At 35.0% G+C, this 6,131-nt stretch overlaps 1 long non-coding RNA gene across 1 annotated transcript; it reads right to left on the bottom strand.

Annotated features, from left to right (window-relative positions):
• Window positions 1-2,096: 2,096 nt before the first annotated feature.
• Window positions 2,097-5,769, bottom strand: LOC128253096 (uncharacterized). The gene is made up of 3 exons (XR_008267385.1): window positions 5,559-5,769; window positions 2,425-2,713; window positions 2,097-2,371 (listed from the first exon to the last, which is right to left on the bottom strand). It is a non-coding gene; the product is annotated as an uncharacterized LOC128253096 (long non-coding RNA).
• Between the last annotated feature and the right edge of the window lie 362 nt (window positions 5,770-6,131).

Here is a 6,131-nt window from a genome sequence, read left to right as displayed (position 1 = left end):
AACGAGCCGGATCGGACGAATAAAGCATATAATTCCCATAGGAACAATCGAACAAAACGCTGTATTTCCATTTTTTTAAGTTATTCGATATTGAAATGATTAAAATGGGATGACTATGTCTTATAGCTACCATGAGAACAATCGGAATATTTCAAAACATAAATTTAAAACAAAATTGTAACTTCTCTATTTTTAAATTTTTTCTTTGTTCCTTTTGGATAAAGTAATGGTTAATAATTCAGAGATACACTCTTAATTTAAATCTTATAGCTACCATGGGGACGATCGAATAATTTTGCTGAAAATCATCATAGCTTCAATGTTTTTAGACACATCACTTTGGAGGGCAGTACATGTAGTGACAATGCGCACTAAGAGAGTTTGCATAGGGGACTACTATTTAATGAAAATCTGATGTGACGATCCAATCGAAACGAGTAATACACCAATCAAAAGGTATCGCTAAAAGAACAGGGATAACATACCAAGACTTAAGCAAAGTTAATTGGTTCAGGAGAAAGACCGGTGAAAGGGACTTACTAAAAATTGTTATTAAGTGGAGTTATTGGAGTTGGTAAAATGTTCCACTTTTTTGGCATAATCAAATGTAGAACAGCTAAATTTTGCACAGCTATAACTTTTGAACTAGTAAAGCTACAAACAAGTGATATTTGTCATTGCTAATCACACAGCCTTCAAGTTTGATTATTGTTTAACTTTTTACGTATATAGTCCTTGAGATTTTGGTATATAGCAAATGTTTCTGCAAGAATTTTTTCAAAAATTATTAATGGGGTTATGACACTACATTGTTGGCCTCATTCATTGCTTATTTTTTGTTTTAACTATACGATTTTACGTACGGGCAAGCAAGGAATGAAGAAAATTGTCAGAACCGATAGTAAGAAATATGCACCGGATTTTGGTATAAAAACACCATTCGTTGAAATACCACCGGGACCGATACATCAATGAGCAAAATTGTGTTTAAAATGTACAATTTTGCCCATTGCTCATTGGAGTTGACGACAAATCGGAATGAAACAGCGAGCCTTAAATGTATTTTACAATTTCAATGTAGCAACTGAAAACATTTAAACGCTAAAATTAAATTAATAAAAAACCAATAAAGTTTGAATTTAACGTTAAAAAGGCTGAGTGACTGTGAACTTATTACCAAAAAAATCTCAAGCTGTATCCATATAGTTGTCTCTGTCTCTGAGCTTCAATTAATCCGTCAATGAATGAGGCGATAAATGTAATGTCATACCCGTATAAACAACTGCAACTTCTCTCAGTGAGGAAAATGTTATAAAAAAAAGTTTTCAGGTTGAAGGAAGAAACATTTTCACTAAATACTTGTAAAATATTAAATATTTTTTAAAAATTAAACATAAAACATAAAACACATAAGAACAATCGGGTGAACATATGAAAATATTATAGCTTCGCTGTTTTTCAACTGATTTAAATATACTTCGATATAAAAAAAACTTTTCATGACCAACTGAACTGTGTTTTTACATAAATCATTAAGTTATACTGTAGACCCACAATAAAAAACCAAGACTGCAACCAATTAAATTAAGCTGCTGTTCTACTTTAATTAAAATCGGACAACGAAATCATATAGTTCGTTGTGAAACATAAAATCATAAAAATCGGAATATTGTATGTATAAGCTAAGGCTTGCCAAAGTTTGCTTTCATTCTTTTTAGTTCAGCATTAAAGTCTTGCCAAACACAGTTTGACAAAAAAAAACTTAGTACTGAAGTATAGCTAAAAGTTTTTTTTTTTAAATCATGGTATTAATGGTTGGGGTACTTTGACTATATTTTAATCAAAAACTTATATTAAACAAATTCATCTCTTAGCGAGGTAAAAATGTCGGGGCGATCGCACCTTTAACATAAAAATATCTGATATCAAATTTTTTGACGAAAAATGAATAAGCATTTGACACGCTGAGATAAAAAATGCATGTGTAGGCAAAATACCTAGATGAAGCGGTCCGAATGGGAACATTTAAAAAGTTTATTTATTTACTCTTGACTGGTCTGTTTCACGATTATTAAATTTATGTCTGGAATGGCCTTGAGATTGTGGAGGGTGTAACTACCTAGGTGTTGTAATATTGTGTGGTTATCCCCTGGGAATATGCACAGGAGGTGTTCTATGATTTCCTTCTCGTCCACCTGCAAAAGCTTCGGCAGAAGTCGTGATGTCTTCGAGCATCTTTGCCTATGAAACAGTGTCCAGAAATAATTTTACAGTGTATAAGTGCCTTAGTTATTTTGCGGTTAATCGTGAGACATGTTAGCCTGGTTTTTTTTTACAGGTAGTGATCAAGTTCCATCTGCAATGAGAGAATCTGGTAACAGTTTGTTTCAGTAGTAGCTTGCTTGTGACCATGGACATGCCCACCTTGCGCACCTTGACGATCGTTCCTTTTTCTGGCCAACTCGTTAACTATGCATATAAGCTTTAGTTTGAGTTGATTGACCATCTCGTGAAGGGATATGTGGCATTTAGAGATGGTTGTTGAGGTTATTTCAAAGGACTCAAGGGGTTCTTAGTACTGCTAAACTTTCCGAGAATAGATCTTCCGGACGAAAGAAGTTAATGATATTCAATTAGGGTAGTGGACTCCGTCTTCTGTTTGAGGGATCAACTTTGACCCGTCAGTGTAGATTTTGATGGTAAACTCACCCCGCTGTACGTAATGGGATATATAGAGAGATATGTAATCAGTTGTGCTGAGAGATTCTCAAAGTTTTTGTTGCATAGATTAATGTTTTGTTAGTCCTGATAGCCAGCAGCCGATTCACGCAGTCTCAATGCGTTTGCCGCAGCGTACCCCTTTGGTTGGTTTTCTGTAGTTTGACAAGGTTACTGTTCTCTTCAAGAGAGTTTCACCAAACGATGATCCCATACAAAAGGATTCGTCGTACTATAGCGTAGCCATCACACAATAGAGGGATAGAATCCCCATTTACACCCAAAAATAAAAATTGTCATAGAGACTAAACTATAGTTACATGAATTTAAAACTATTGGGTATGAACATTTTCCGAAAAGATGAGTATTAAATTAATTCTAGAAAGTATTAAAATTAAACTTATGTGGTTTGCAAACAGGGCATACAGTTTTGGACTATTTGGTATGGAAATGAAACTAAAAATAATAGGGATTATATTAATTAATATTGAAATAAATTTAATACTGTCTGTAGTTTATTGTCATGGCACATTTATTAAAACTAAACTTTCAGGATTGTTATGGGGTGTTGGTATTTGACTCTGTTGCTAAAGGTTAGGCGTGTTTAGTGTAGACTGGGTGGGATTCGTTATGGTACCTTTTATATTCTGATAAATAGTACCAGTTCCGTTTTATCTGCATTTACACCTAGTAAACACCCTTGCGTCGACCTTGAGAGTGTTGCTAGGGCCGTTCCATGAGGTTGCAGAGAGTTTCTGGGAAGTTTTCTTGTATTAGGATTACTGCGACGTCCGCATAAGTTACTGTAGTTGGTTGACCACTATCAATTACAGTAGACTGAGAGGACTTCACCGTGAGGGGACTTCACCATGTGGTTCAGGAGACTTAAAGGGCTAGTTTGCGGCCCATTTAGAAATGGCTAGCTCGTCGTCGTTGACACCTAACATGTGTCGTTACCTCCTGAGGGTTATGGAGGAAGTGTGTGTCTAGGAGCAACTCTAGGATATCTTGGTCGGTCTTCGTCCACTTTTGAGATAACCTATGGGGGTGGGAGACTTACACAGAATCTTCCTCAGTCGTAGTCAATTCTATGGTGTTGCAAAAGCGGGCCAGTTTGGCCAGTCTGTTGAGATTGGTATTCGTTTTAGCTATCATCAGAACTGCTATGTTTAGCTCTATTGAATTGCTGTCGGCATCCCTTCTTGGGGTGAGTTGCGGTTGTTGCCCACCATTGAAGTTTATAACTAGCTTTTTTGAGGGCTGCAGCGCAGTTGTCCGTGAGGATGTAATTCCTTGTATGAATAGGACGTGCTCTATTCGCAGCTTGGATCATATAGTTTAAAATTAATGTATGTATGAGTACAATCCGTTAATATTAAAACTGTCAGTGAGGCGCCGAAACTGCTTTACTTTGTTCCTTTTTACTTAACTCTATTTATTTCATGTACTGCAAAAAAATGTCCCATACAAGATTATTATTTTTGAGTTATTAAATAAAAGTCTTTTTAATTATATTAAATCCTTTTAGTTTTTTTAATTAATAATTATTTTGCTCAAAATAAAACTTATATTAAAACCTTACCGACAATTGGGCAAAGTAAGTTCCTTTAGTTTCGTTTTACTGGTTAAAAAACGAAAATATCGACTTCGCACAGAAGTCACAGATTCAAAATTTTGAAGTGTTCCTCAAATATGATTACTTTTTAGTTTTACTATTTTTGGTTTAAAAATGTATTATTTTTAATTTTATGTTTTCCCTTAAAATACTAATTCATTTTAAAGAGTACACTATAAACAAAAATGTTTGTTTTCATTTTTATTAATTAATCATATAATGAATATAATCCTTGATTTAATCTCAGACCTGATTTCAATTTACTTGCAAGCCGTTTTCTGCTGGTACACACATGATAAAATTATGTTGAGTTAGTACTATGTACAATGTATTATATCACAAAGGTAGCTCCAGCAACGGGAGCTTCTGAAAAATTGCTAGAATCATATCCTTACCACGATGAAGTTACCTTGTTTGCAATCATCGTCAGGAAAACAAAAGTTGCCTGAAGCAAATTTGTGTCAGTGCTAGCAGTGTCAACCAAATTGTTTTGAGCTACGGACACATCGATTGGTTACATATATAATTTCTACTGCCAAACCAAACTTGTTAATTAAGCTTTCCATTTGTGCGCACTAATGCAAGTTTCTTTGATTTAATGCATTAAATGTGTACATCCCTACTTGGCATCGATAAAAAAACATTGAGGGCAAAGCCCGATCAGACCTTAACCGGCTAGGCCCAGGCAAAGCAAAGGCTCTTGTTGAGAGCGGCCAATTGGTCAGCTGTTTTATTTCGGACCAGATGGAAAATTCTATAAATAAATTCAACAACACACATGGGAAATTTGATTGTGTTTGGTTCAGCGAATTTTCCTTATCTTTCAAAAGTTTAATTTTAGAGACGATGGCGCTTTTAAGCAAGAAAAAAAAGTTTTGTTAAGATTATCCAATGAAAGTTTTTTCTTTTAACCTCAAAACCTGAATGGTTTTTCTTTAAGCAAATTGCATTCATAATTCGAACACTAAACCTTTTCGGGGATTTTGGCCTGGTGCCTTCCTTTCATAACTTTAAACACTACCGCATTGACTGGCAACTTCGGAAGGGCGGGTCGAGCAGTTAAGCAGACGGGCCCAAGTCAAGGGAATACAAAAATGTGACAGCAAAATTGGTACATGCATACAAAATATCCGATCTGCAGGATAAGCTGAGTCAGGAGCCGGCACCGAAAGCAGGACAACTAATAAAATAGCAATTTCCAATGTCCCCTATAAAAATTGCTCACCCACAAACTCTGTCGCTGTTTCTGTGCGTTTGTAATTACAAATCCTGCCAAAGTTGACATATTTCGCAACATGAAAAACGGAAATTGGACGCAGTTGCAGCGATGCTCCTTTAGTGGGTTTTTGCAGCTCTGGGATGGCCATCCATGCATTCGGGCAGTTTTGGTTATTGGCTAGAATGGTTATCCTTTCCGCGTTTTTGATATTAGCTTGCCTCCTTCTTGCTATTTACAATGACTGATTATTATGACTGAAATGAATCAATGTGTTTTGTTAAGCTAATCGACTGTAGAAATGGGATTAAAAATAAGGTTAAATAACAAATTATCATTTAACGGTCAATTTCACACATATTTTCAATTAAATAACTAAGCATTAGTGCTAAATTATACAAGAGAAACGTTAATCATTTGTCTTCCCCACTAAAATAAAACAAGGATACCCTTGCAGCTATTGCAAAAATTAAATATTCCTGAAAAAACTAATATTATGCCTACATATATGTTTGAAAACATTGAGGCTATGATGATTTACCGCTCAATTATTCGATTTTAATTAAATTAAAAGCTTAATTC

The sequence above is a fragment of the Drosophila gunungcola genome, assembly GCF_025200985.1.
Source record: "Drosophila gunungcola strain Sukarami chromosome 2L unlocalized genomic scaffold, Dgunungcola_SK_2 000007F, whole genome shotgun sequence".
Classification (NCBI taxonomy): domain Eukaryota; kingdom Metazoa; phylum Arthropoda; class Insecta; order Diptera; family Drosophilidae; genus Drosophila; species Drosophila gunungcola.
The sequence above is the reverse complement of the archived record's forward strand: the minus strand, read 5'-3'. Positions and strand labels throughout refer to the sequence as shown.